The sequence below is a fragment of the Lampetra planeri genome, chromosome 18, assembly GCF_965212315.1.
Source record: "Lampetra planeri chromosome 18, kcLamPlan1.2.h2, whole genome shotgun sequence".
NCBI lineage: Eukaryota > Metazoa > Chordata > Hyperoartia > Petromyzontiformes > Petromyzontidae > Lampetra > Lampetra planeri.
Window position 1 is genome coordinate 2,769,317 of NC_136124.1, and position 14,399 is coordinate 2,783,715.

General features: G+C 40.6%; 1 long non-coding RNA gene across 1 annotated transcript in view; it reads right to left on the reverse strand.

Annotated features, from left to right (window-relative positions):
- Nucleotides 1–815: 815 nt before the first annotated feature.
- LOC144723491 (uncharacterized) overlaps nt 816–14,399 on the reverse strand; it is a 34,437-nt gene continuing 20,853 nt past the window's right edge. Inside the window, exons 2-3 of the long non-coding RNA XR_013586196.1 lie at nt 3,185–3,323; nt 816–3,063 (exon numbers count right to left, since the gene is read on the reverse strand). This is a non-coding gene — a long non-coding RNA (uncharacterized LOC144723491). The remainder of the gene's footprint in view (nt 3,064–3,184; nt 3,324–14,399) is intronic.

Genomic DNA, 14,399 nt, shown 5'->3' on the forward strand with positions numbered 1-14,399 from the left:
CTTCGGGCCAGGAAGGATGTCTGCGTGGTGTCGTTTGAGTGCGCGTGCCGTGCGCGTGCCGTGCGCGCTACTTGTGTTGAGCATCCAAAAACGATAACGAGCGTACGCAAGCGTTTGTGCGAAATTACCTTTAAAGAGAGTTCCTCGTGAGCTCGGAAGAAATTTGTGTACACATGCAGGCAGTAGCGAAGCAAATATGCACGTGTTGGAATAATAATAATACAAATTGACGAGCATCCGAAAGCAATGTTCTAAGATTTTTTTTCATATTCTTTGCACTGCTTATTTACAGATGTTATCTTTAATCATGGCAGAATAACTTTTTGTAATATCCTGAAGCCTTTCACAGCACAGGAGAAGTTACAAAGCAGAGACACTTATGAGAGAAAGGGTTAAAAGCTGCACACGACCAGCAAGACATTGTCTCTCTCCCTTCAGTCACAATCAATAATGATACACGCTATGCCATGCATTTATTGTTATTGCCCTGCACGAGTTTATACATATACATATTTGCACAATTTTCCAGTATGTTTTCCAACTGCCACAATGTGATTTTAGATAACATGGAGGGCAGGAGGGGGGGTGGGTATTTTTCCCGCACTAACCACTTCGGTGTAGAAAGAAAAAAAATCTCATTTTAGGGTGTTGCAGATTGCTCCAGAAAAATAGCACACTGTACTATGGCTTGCAGCGCACCTCAATTTTGATAAATTTGTCAGGAAATAGATCTTGTCACCTCTTAGTTCTATTTAGATTCCCTGCAATAGGACACTTACAGACATGTGCTTTATTGCTTTGCACGGAGTCCTCCCCCACAAAACAATACCCTCAATACAATGAATTCGCGCCGCAAATAAATAAGCCGGAAAATGAAATGATAATAAATAAACAACAATTTTCCCTCAGAATTGATCTAATCTTACGGAGTGTGCATTTTAAAATGTGACACCAAAATCCATTACAAGAAACGCTATTGAATCAGAATAACTCCCGCGATGTACAAATAGAGTGTGATAGGGTGTTAAAACAGTGTGCTTCCTCACACCTCGTCTGGGTGTGACCCAGCAATGTTGTAAATTGAACAGGTCGTCCAAGTTTAAAAACAAGACCACAACATTCTTCTCTTGCTGGCAAGGCAATGCATGTCCCCCCCGCCCCCCTCAAATCGGCATTTACATTACAAATCCGAAGACCACCAAATTCCAGTGGCACACTGAATTTAAAGTCACTGTGCTCGGTCACAAAACTCCATCCATGGGAATGTGATGTGGGCTAGCTTTGGGTCCCATTAATAGTAAATGTTACTTGAGTGCCGAGGTCTTATGGTTTGGTACTGCCCTTTGTGATTAGTGCGCCAGCTCACCAACTAATGTACTCTGGTCCTCCACGAACCGACCAAGAGAAACACTGATTATAATCACCCATTATTATAAACTGCCATAGTTAATCCCCTACACAAGCTGCTGCCACTTCTCGTGATCCTGTGACAATAATCCACCGAGAGCCAGCGCATTGTTTGCGTTACTTCATTTCCTCAGTGGCCTTGCCGTTGGACACATTCCATTCCTCATAACCGACAGTTATTCATTCAAAAATATATGTGCTGAATATGCTCCAATTCAAATCACATTATCCCCACCTATTATCAAACACCACACATTGTGTACATTTCTTCTGGGCTTACAATAACAACACAAAATGCAACGTTTGGCTTGGCTCATATGCAACAATAAACCATGGCCATAATTGCAGCCAGGCAAGAAAGGATAGAAAATTGATCGTTAAAATTAGCCTGGCAATTCTCACTTGTGAGTGAGTGGGTCAGAGCGGGGGTGAAGAAAGGAGGGGGGAGATGGCGCGCTAGATATGGGAAGAGGTTTGAGTTGAAGGAGAAGATGATGATCATTCATTCTTAGGACTCTTAGGATTCTGCGCAAATGCCTCAGGACTCGGAGAGCCACGACACAGCACCACATCACGAGGCATGGCTCAATTCAAAATGCTCGCCACAACAATAATAATAACAATACCATGACGTGTTTTGTTGTTGCGGGGTTCGATGCTGTTTTATAAGGGTGAGGGGAAATGTTTACGAGAGAGGGTGAGCATCTCGATACTGTATTGAAGAAGTGCGCCTCGATATATATTCATACAACACTAAATTACTTGGGTGACCCATGCAAACTATTCTATTCAATGGGAAGTACTAAATTAGAAACATTGAGCAATAATCCATATTTGTTTTTGGGTGAGGCCACGTGGTAGTTTTATGTTAAAATCCTTGTCATTAACCCTCCACTACAAAATATTGTCATTAATACAAATACTTTATTTATATCTTCCAATATACAGTATTGATCAAGTTCTAATGATCCCCATCGGTGGCTGAATACTTTTTATGACTGAAATTTTACGGCAAAATACAACGTTTCACCGAAACTGCTTTGACCTTCTTTAGATAGTTCACCTGGGAATCGAGTGAAATCTTTGATTACGTTACAATCCTGTCAGGTGGTGGAGAGTTAGCGAACAAAGTTTGCCCATTAAACTACTACGTGGCCAAACCCAAAAACAAATATGAATCATTATATTGGCTCTGACAACCTTCGTTTTTAATTTTCGAGTCGAACACTAACACGCATATTTTGCTAAGACCAAAAGCTTTCCTGAAAAACATTCCCACGGGTGCTGTGCTGTACCTCAACATTGCCGTAAACTTAAAATGTGTACAGAGTATAGTGCACATTTGTTCTATCTAGCATAAAGAAGGGCCCGTTGCCTGAAACGTCACCTATTGTATACATGTTTTGTTATCCACTTTAGGACAGTGGCTGTAACGTGGAGTTTTTTGTTATTTGTGCGAGCGAACGCGAGGCTTGGTGGCCCCGCAGCTTAGCATGGAAACACCGGCTCGGCGAGTCACGTGCGAGATGCAGAGAGATACACGGTCCAATGTCTTTATCCACTCCTCACTGGAGCTGATGGAGCCCGAGGAGAGATGGGTTGGGTCATCGTCAGGCTGCGTTCTGGCTGATGCAGGTCACTGCCTTGTCACAGCAGCTGCACGCAACATCCCAATAGGCGAGGAGGTCACAGTGAGTGGGGACGGCGAGACAGACTGGTGCGTAGCGGACAGAGGCAATTACAGGGCGTCACGATGGCGAGATGTTAACTCCCTCACCTGGTATGCAGGAGGTCGTGGGTTCGATCCCGACCCTGATGCCTGTATATTTTCAGTGTGCATGTTCTCTTTCTCTCTCTCCCCGTGGTCACGTGGATTTTTCTCCAGGTCCTCTGGCTTTCCCTCCACATTTAGAAACCTGCATTCAGAATATTTGGCTGCTTAAATTTACACATGATAAGCCACTTCGTTAAGCTATCATTTGTGGCAAGGTCGCTTCTACAAAAGGGCTGTACAGCTCAGTGTTTCTTACCTGGTAAAATAAAACTGTTTTAGTTTAGTTTACATAGGCAATGTCCAGCAAATAGCAATAAAGCAGAGCGTCGTTTCATTAGACATCAACATGGGAATGCAGCGCCTTTACCAGCCACTGTCACCGTCAAGGTGAGGCTGTCACTATCACGGTCTACCATGCATGGGAATATTGTTGTCTCTTTGGGAAACTCAGGTTTTCAGCTGTTATGCATTTATAGGAATGCTTTTTTATTTTCTCTGTGGCATTAAGGAAAGAAAATGAGAAATAAACTACAAAGTTATGCAGTTAATGAACCGAAGAGCTACTTCCTATTACTTGTAACTTTCCCCATTTGAAACACTGGAAAGTAATATTATATCGGCGACAATTATTAATTTTACACGAAACGGAGGGTTAAAGCAATCATTACTTGAGAAATTTGATATAAAACACCGTAATTTCATCTTTACGTTTTGCAAAAACCGGCTGGGTAAAAAAATGTTAATACGATACTGAATATCACACAGTAGAAGTGTGCATGATGAAATAAAACAATAACAAACACAATTATTCAACAGTGCGATGGTGTGACCCATTGCGCATCCATCACGCGGGGCCTTTTTTTAAGTTTGCTTTGTAAGAAATTCTGAAGGACGTTACCAATTAGAAACTGCACATTCTCGCCTCGTGAAATAGTGCAGCGTCTGGCTTACCTCATATGCTCATGTAAACTGATTTGTCGCTGCTGTTACAACATCAAGCCTTGACCACATGGAGAGATAATCCCTCATTATCCGGACAAGACATTTCATCAACCAAGAAAATGCCCAAGGTCTCCTTATCTAACTCAATTACACACGCTTAATTACCTCCTGTCCAAATTATGCGACTTCTCCAACAGTTTCCAATGGATTTCTGTCAAGGTTACCACTTGCCAACACTTCAGCAGGAAATGTCCCAACTCTTCTCAAATAGTAGTTGTCTCAAACGGCAGCTATTTTTTTTCCAAATGGCCTACAAGTGCCCAATAAACGTGTAAGAGAAATTGATCCTCATCTGTTCATTTATTGGACGAATGAAATTCTTATAATGTCGTTCTTGGGGGCCAAGCAGTAAATTGCATGCTTAATACAAATAATAAATGACAAACCTATAAGTGAAACATGATTTGGGTTTTTTAGTTTGTTGGGAACGTGAACAACTGAAAGTGATAATCAATTGGAAAAAACCCCAGAGTTGAATATTTCCGTGGTTATTACCTTGCAGTGCAAAAGCGACAGCAAACATGGAAATAAAGTTTCGATTTAAAGCTTTCGTGACTGCAGGGATTCATCTTCTTGGTTCTTTCGGTAAAGTCACGTAGAAGGGAAATAATAAAATAATAAAAATAAAACATAATAATATAATAACATAATATTATATTATAATATAATGTTTTATTTTTATTATTTTATTATTTCCCTTCTACGTGACTTTACCAAAAGAACCAAGAAGATGGAAATAAAGCATTCATATTCCAACCCAAATATAACATTCATGGAGGCAGAATGTATTTATCACGACATTTTTAAAAATATATAAGTTAATATAAAAGTATCGCAGGGCCCACTTCGGTGGGCAGAAATAACAAGCAATAATAGAGACTGCCATTCAATTTAACGGAGAGTGTTGTTGCCAGACCTCCTCACCTTTGTGATTATTTCCAAGCAGGAATGCAGTACTTGTGACCTTTAAACCAGTTCTTTACCAGATAAGACTGCATTTAGATGGGCGAATTGTGGAAAACAAGATGGTCAAAAAGTAGTAACAGCCTCCATTGTTTATCAACTCCTGCTCGAAGCTCAAGAGAAGCTCAAAACACAGGCAAGCTCAGACCACTAAGCAAGCTGAGAATATTCAAAGCGAGACTTGATGAAATGCTAACCAAGGAAAAAATAAAATGTAATTACACAGTATTTGCATTTTTTTTTTAATCTCAGCAAAAGTTTATCTTTCTGTGCTCTTCCTGACAGTGAAAGAAAAAGTAATCATACGTCTGTCAGTGTGTACACAACTACAATATTTCTCGAGCTGTTCCACCAATCTTTTCGGAATTTTCTTGGATGGCCCATGACTATAACACCTCGCAAAGGATTGCTTTTCAAGTCCAAGGGCGAAAGGCCAAGGTCATAATCCTACCAGGGATTGTCTGAGAGACAGAAAGGCGGATTACAAAGTGCAGGAGAGGAAATTTACCAAAAAACCTCTTTGCAGCTCACCTTGAATGTGAGAGTATGTTGTTATGTTTCATTACAGTAATCATTTCCCCCCCGATAATATGCACCATAGCCAGAGCAGCGTGACATTTTAATAACACACTGTTAATGTGTTCTGAAATGGTTAGTGGATTTGACAATGTATAGCTTCATGCAATTTTTTGCCGTAATTATCACATTCTTGTTTGTGAAACAAAAGTTTCCTTTCTCGACCAAAAATATTCCCCCCCCCCACCCAAAAAAAAGGGTTTAGTTTCCCCATTTCCCATGGTAAAGGACTAATTCTGATATTTCCGACGAAGGTCAAGGACATTTTCTTGCGCCCAAATTGTTATTCAAATTGGAGGCATGGGCCTTATTTTCATAATTTTAGTGCTCCTCAGAGAAAAATCCATCTTATAAATTAAACATGACGAATATTTGTTATCTGTCAGTTCGGTTGGCCCTCAGTTAATCAGACTGTTCAAACACTGCAAAGATTGTCTGCCCTGTGGTGACTTTCAGAAGACTGGTAATTAGGCTTGTTCAGGCTTTATCTGCCTGTTTCTAAGATTGAAAATTAATTGAATAATGTAGTCGCATGTAAAGCTTTAGACAAATCCCTTTAGAAATTATTTATATATGGCTTATGTCAGGAGCTCAAATTGAAGGTTAACGTTTTTTTGGTGGTGATAACCAGGCAGCACAGAATGTCTTGTAGGGTTCTTTTCATTGCATGCCACATCCCACCCACACGCAACACTTTATCACATAGAGCACCATACTGCTCCTTCATTGCAAAGTTACAGAATCTTAAAAACACAATGAATTAACATATTAATCCCCGTGCTATTTATAACTGGCATGTTTGTAGATTTTGTTTGAACATTTTTTTTACTCACACGACCGCTCTGCATTGATCGCCAACGTGACGAACACGTTAGCAGTTAAAATCGCGTGATAATGTATTATGTATAATGATAATGGACTGATAATGCAATATCATCACGTTACTAACCCGACAGATTCATCATTTGCAGTACACTTAAAAAAAATCATTTTTGTTCTCTTCAATAAAAATAATTGTCTCACTGTACTTATCATTTCCATTATATAAAAAAAAGCAATAGGGAACGGGAAAAAATGCAATTCACTGTGCAGTGAATTACATTATTGCGAATCCAATTCTTGATTAAGGTATTGGGTTACTTTGGCCAGCAGGTGGTGCTCCAAAACATATTAAATTATGTACGGTATTAAGCGCACATATTAAACTCATTTCGCGACTCACACTGTGCTTATTCATGTAAAAGTGATAAGAAATGTGCAATCTAAATAGAAAGTGTAATTTTTTGGTCACCCGCCCTTGCATGCCTTTCAAACAAACTCCGCAATGAACAAGGAAACACAATTAGACGGGTGGTTCCCAGTAATTAATAGCTCTTTATGTTTGAGCCACTCAAGGTCAGCTGGATAAATGGAACTCGGAGAGTGGCATCTGTCCATTTTCCCCAAAGGACACCACATCTGCAGGAACTGACACGGGCTTTAAATGCATTATGTTCCAACACTTGCCCATTACTGAAATTTAACATGCAGCCTTGTTCATGTTTTGCAATGCCCCAAAAAACCACCGCCCCATTAGATGACAACTTTGGCAGACATGGGATGAATGCACTGAAGCTTAAAGTAACATATTCAATAATGCTACACAAGACTGCATTTTTATTTTTACAGGCAGGAATATTATACTTTTATTGTGTTATATGAAGAGGTTAGCCGATATAGGATTCCAAACTAAAAAGAAACGTGAAAGAGTATACAGTATATCAATTTATACCGTCACCAATTAAATTTCACTCACAGTCCCATTGACCAGGGAGTAACATTGAATAACACTAGAAGAGAGAAATGTATTTAGTTTACAAGATTGTATCAGTGACTACTCATGTATAAGAAGAAAGAATGTGTTAACAGATAGATGCTAAAGACGTTTCTTTAAAAAAACTATTTCATGGAATGAGCTATTCTTGTTTTAAAATTATCATCATAAAATGTCACATGCAGCACCGTACCATTTGAGCTGATCCATTAAATGTTATCATCATTATCATAAAAAAAACATTGATGCTTTTGAGAGCACTTTTAGATACAAAAAAGACTCCGGGCTGCAATATTCTAAAACAAAAAGTGCAGGCAGTGACAGAAATTCCCCAATTGACAATCATTAGTGAGCATGTTTTTGCACAAGTGGAGCTGATAAGCGGGAATCCATCCATTCATTCAAGACGCCACCAGTCGAGCCATGGTGCTGGAATAATTACTGCATTTATAAATTGAGGTCTTACTTTTTTCAGTGTTTGCACATTCTAACGTATCTGCAACAAAAAATGTCTGAAAAGATTAATAGGCAATCATTAGCAGGCACTAATTTATACCGTAATTGCACAGTAAATGGTCCCAGCATAAAATGGTTCTATTGTACAGTACTTAAAAAGTATAGTATGAAACACTAATTTACTCTTAAATCAATAAATATGAAATACTGGTTTCTTTGTTTTATTATAAAGAATGCAACCTCATTGGGTTTTTTTGTGGGGGTGGCGTTGGTTGCACAAGTTTGTCCATAACTGAAACTAATTAGTGACATTTTAAAATGTTTTTTTTTCTAATTCCACAGGAGCATGCTCAGTTGACCCCCATGGTTCCCTGGAGACGTGAAAGGCGGAGCTTGTATGTGGTGGCGAGGCCACATCCAGAAAATTTCAGACCACCAACTTCCGCCGAGCCAAATGAACCCGTGGCCTGATAGATAGAAGCGAATGAGGCCATGACCAAAGCATTGGGCAGATGCTCTCAGACTAGACCGGTGTTAAAACCCTTGGGACAGCAGGGCTATTATGGAGCAATACGAAATATACGGTGGAGCAGTGGTGTGTAGCACTGTGCTACACACCTGGTGACCCGAGTTCGATTCCCGACCGTGCCTAACATCAGTGGCGAGTGATATCCGAACCGATCCAGGGCACCCCCCCCCCTCTTCACCAACCCATACTGACCAGCCTGGATAATGCATTTAAAAGTGTGCATTTTGATTTAGAAATATAGCTGCTTGTTTTTCATAATATGCGTAATACACTACATCACAATTCACATTGCCCCAATAAGAGTCAATTAGGTAAAGTGTCCCTTTGTATGTCATCATAATAATGCCATTTGCTTAGCAAGGAAACCCCCACAGTCTTGTTTTGAATTTAGGCCCTGCTTTGGGATGGTTGGTCAATTAATTGTAACGAGTGTTTGGCATACCAAGTGAAAATTGTATCAATGAATGCCCATTGTATTACCATCGTAAGACCATTGTAGTTTTAGTTGTATACATATGCGAATAAAATGTGATGTGTTTCAGCAGACTGGTATTCTGGTGTACAATGCGAAATCTTTGCACTCATTAACACCAACTTCAAATTCATTATATGGCTCTTAAAATAAACAAAAGCTTTGGGTTTCTACAAAATTCTAGAAATAAATATACATCAATAAATATCACGCGCGGCTATGTCATCCGTATTTTGAACAAAATCTGTAAAATTAACAATAAATAAAGAACACACACAGAGCCGAATACCTATAACGCAGTAAATATACGGCAAAAGATTTAGAAACAATGCATCTACTTTGTATATTTATAGATGTGTGGCTCCCCTTTCAAGGGCTTCATTGATCGCGGCTTGTATCATCTATTTAGCTAGAGTGCATGGCTATTGGCAGTATTGATGGAAGTTCTTGACAGTAAGGCAAGCCCCAAGCACCGTTGACATTATTTCATTGCTCTGATCAATGCCGAGCTCCAACACCATGAATATCAAGTTGTCGATGCCTAAGAACATAGGCATAGTTACTCCAGAGCACGGTGCGTGCAAACAAAATAATGTGCAGGCTGCATTAAAAAAAAACGTATTGCAAAAACGTGTTCTTGAAGCATCTTGTATTTATTTGTTTTGGTCAGACTAATGCAATGTAAATTAACTTTACTGTATTGGCAACTGCAGAACCAGAGAAAGTTCCAGTGCTCTCGATAAACAGTGCTTATAAATTATCTTAATGAGGTGCATTATTCTCTGCTGACCTGCTATGTAAAGAGAGTTTGTTTTCAATCTTGATTGTACGTATGTCTGTGCCTGTGTGTATGCGTGTACGTGGAGAGAGCCGTAGCGTTGTGATTAGCAACACTGCGCTATGAACCTGGTGAACGGAGTTCGATTCCTGTTCAATACCAACATCAGTACAACATATCTGAACTGGTCTTGGGCCTCTGCTATGTTGACTCGGCCTTAAAATACGTATCTGGTGTGTGCTGTGCAACCATCAGCATCAGAGAGACAAAGCCAGCCAGACGTGTGGTGTTGGCCACATGATGCCCCATGCGCTCGGACAGCATTTATATATAGGTGCTTGTGAACGAGCAGCACTTGCCCCAACAGCCTGTGCAGGCTATGCGGGGGATTGTAGTTTTGTCTTTGTGAGAGAGTGCACACTTCAGATGAAAGAAAACAAGTGTGGCTGTTTGTGTATAAAAGTGTCCACAATAGGCAAATGCAAACAAAAAGGCACGAGGGCACAATGATATACAGCAGTCTATTTCGGAACATAACTTTATATGCATTGCTTGGTGAAGCAATTAAGATACGGCAAACAAGCCAACTTGTACTCACTCCTGCAGTCAGTGGAAGAGTTTTAGGACTATGCCAAGGGGAAACCCGTTTGCATACCATTTGGGGTATTGCAGCACATGCTTACAATCCTATGATTTGGAGGCCATGTGCGTGGATTTCATTTTTTACTATTTACAATAAAAAAAAGCTTACATATGACAAAGTTGTGCCAATCGTCTTTATTTATTTTGTTCATAAAAGTCAGTCCGCTTGTGTGGATTTTTGAGATTTGACAATCCCCATCTCTGATGCACAGTGCCACATTACCATACCCTTCTCAAATCTCTGCCAGCCCCTGCCATCGTTGCTGAGTTAGTGGAGGCTCATTTTTTGACAGCTCAAGTTGTCTACAGGGCACACACAAAGACAAAGATCACCCAGTATAGACCACAAAGACTGCTGGGGGCAAGTGCCGTTTGTGAGCAACTATTAAGGCCGGCAACATCGCATGCGAGTGGCGCCGATTGAAGAACAATGCTTGGTCGCCTTTGTCTCCCCGGTGCTAGAAAAGGCAGTTCATATATAGCATGAATTTATGTATCTCTTTTGTAAATGTATTTTGGGCTTTGACTGTGGGAAGTTGCGTGAAATAGCATTCGCTGAATTAAAAACAAGTTAATATATTCACCACCGATGTTACACCACGGGTGGGAATCGAACTCAGGTGAGACAGGGTTCATGGCAGCGCACCACACCATCGCATCGCCCACACCCGCGCACGCACGAATCAATGCCGACAGGTAACAATATCTGCACACAACTTCTCCGCCAATTTCTCTCCCATAACAGCATTGTGGTTGTTCATTTGCGAATATCCATTGCAGGCGTGCCACCCCCACGCTCCAGGGTACATAACGTTCACCGAGCCCCTCATAGCTTTAATGCATGCATGGCTGCTTTGCCAGCTCGCAATGCCAAAAGAGATCTCTGGGAGCATGACTCCAGTGCCCTGCCACCATACATGGCACTCCAAGAGCAACCTCATACTCATCCATCTGCCTGTCATCTGGGCTTGACCAACCAGGGCAGCGTGGCCGCCTGTTTTCCTGGCACGCATGTGTTTTGCACAGGTGTGGATCCACAGGGAATGAAGGGCGGCTGGGCTTGGTAAAGCCTACCCTTCCAAAAGGCAGGACGGGATTCTTTTATTTTGTGTGCATATGGCACAAAGCGAAGTTAACGGAATTATCGGGGTTTTTTTTTATGGGCACGCTGCAGTGCTTCTCTGCCTCTCAATATCATCGGCCATGATCTATCTGCTGCTGTCACAATATTGCACTGTCCTGCGATGCAACAATCTATTGAGCAGTTTCACATGAGCCGATTTAGCGTTGCTCAGTCCGTGGGCATTTTCCATCCTTTGGCCACCACTACATTATTAAGTCTCGACCACCGGCCATTCAACCACCACGAGCGGATTGTCCTGGTCCAAACAGTAATCGCAGTGCGATGACGGTTGCGAAGACTCGGTAGGATGAAATAAACTTGCCCATTGTTTAAACTTCCGCTCCGGATGATCAAACCGTCAACCTCTAGATTGCAACTGCAGTAGAGTCCGACTGCTATTTCTACGTTTTATTTTGTAGAGGATGGTAAGAATAAGAATATGTATTTATACTGGAGAAATTCGATGTGCTATAAAGTAATTTTTTCACAGATGACCAGTAAAGAACGTCACGAATCCCCACCTAATCAGAGTGGTAAAGTACGGTTGAACAACTGCTATGACCGAGATGGCATGGGAAGGTTTTCATCCAGCAGTGGATTTATGAAGGGTTGTTGTTTTTTTACAAACTAAGAGTAGACTAAAACCATAACTTTAAAATTACAATCACTGTTTTGCATTCTAGATGCCTGGGCTTGCACACACCAGAACCAACACCGCATGAGCACTTAGCGTAACGGTGACATACTCTGCGCAGACATTACGTTGCTGGTTGAACAGAGGTTCACATTGCCATGATAAAAAAACGATGTACTTGTTTGCACGTGTAACTTCAACAAGCATGAAAATAATAACGAGGATTATTTATAAATGGCATTAAACATGGATTTAAAAAGTTTGGGAATTTAAATATTGCATTGTTCATTTGAAGTGAATTGCCGATGGACAATAGTCCATGTGGTCAGCCTTCAAGTGACATATCCACCGGTATATATTAAATAACCATGGATGTTTAAATTTAATATCAGTTTGTGTTCACACAAATCTAAGCTTATTACAGACTGCTTTGATTTCACTCTTGTTATTAAAGTATGATTATGTTTGTTATGATTGAAACTATGCCTACAAGCAAATCACCCGTAATGCGTGCCATCTCATCAGATCTCAGAAGCCAGGCGAAGCTGAATCCAAATAAAGATGTTGGTGATGCTGCTGCAGCGTTGGTAGTGGTGCACAAGCCCAATTAACAAGAGCAATTCACAATCGCCAAGATCAACGTCTTAAAATAAAACGAAATAGATACAGCCAGTCCCCGAGACACGAACACCCGACTTACAAACATCCGCACTTCCGAACGAACCGAACTGAACTGGAGCTATTTTTGTTCGGCGGAGCGATCCTCTGCGAGCTGCAAGAAGTCCCAGCATTCTTCTAGAAACGCTCCTTCCGACAAGAAAACCCGCAACAGGACTCAGCATAAGTGAGAAAAAAAATGTCATATTTATTTTCACGTCACTTTATTTCAGGATGTATTTACTGTGCAGTATTTATGATAGTATTATGCATGTAGAACTTCTTTGGAAACGTATGTAGCCAAACGGAGATGCAATTACTACATGCAAATGTACAATGTCTTATTTATGGGTTTAACAATGCTTCCCTTTTTTGTATATACAATTCAATAACATTTCGACATACGAACAAATTAACTTACAGGTCTCAGGAACGTAAGCCGTTCGTAAGCCGAGGACTGTCTGGAAATGAAAATCTGTGACGTTTTCGGCAATTACCATTGTCTTTAAAAGTCACCGATTCCATACGTCGTTTTTTGAACCTGAATAATACTTGCATGGTTCATCACCATGGATGCATGGAGCAGGTATTATAGGTGCTTGTGGGCAGCAGAGGTAAGTGCAGTAACGGCCATTGTTATGCGGTACGTCTATGCTCCCCACCTTTACCAGCGTGCTGACATATGCCAAACCAAATTTAATTAATCAGTACACATACAGCATACAGCTCCTCGGTGCAGTCGGGACGTATGCCGAAACCATTGTTTAGCTCGCTCATCTATGCTCTGGCAATTTAAAAATCCTGATGAACATTTTTTTTACGTCTAATTTTCTTGAATCAAGGTCATCAATGAATTGCCAGTGAACTTCAGTGGTACTACAAAACTAATTAAGGGTAGTGTTTTCAGTGCGATTCCTCAATTGGATTAACAGCTGCCAGGTGGTGTTCGCTAATGAAGTCAATTAAATAATTAGCTAAGCTAATGCATGTGCCAATTAATTGATCAGACTTCAGAAGCAATAGTGTACCTCCTGCCTTAAAACAAAAGCGCAACCAAGGGTCGGTTGTGATGCCGCATAATAACGTAAAAAAACATTTATTAGCAGTGTGCATTGTTTTTAAAAAACATAATTAAAGTATAAGCGTTTCTTTGTATATAAAGGACATGGGGAAATGCACTATTGCTACGATCAGTTAAACTTGCGTCAGATATGCAAACGATGGCAACAGAATAATACCTGTGAACTATTATTTTCTGAAAGGACAAGGTAAACTGATTCGTTATTCTGGGGAGGGGCGGGGGGGGTGAAAGTGGTGGGGGGGGTAACCACCAGAGTATATACATCACAACCGCTTTATAACAGCCACTGTTATAAGTAAAACATTTCAAAACGTCGGTATCAATATCTCCAATTTCCCGACGATAACGAATGCTGACAAATGTCAATAAATGCGAGGTTTTTTGTTGTTGAGAAATTGGATGTGAAATTCAAGGAAATTACATATTAGGCAAAACAAGCTGGAGCAGTCACGTCCAGATTCTTTGCATTCCATTTCTGATGTATGCAGCAAC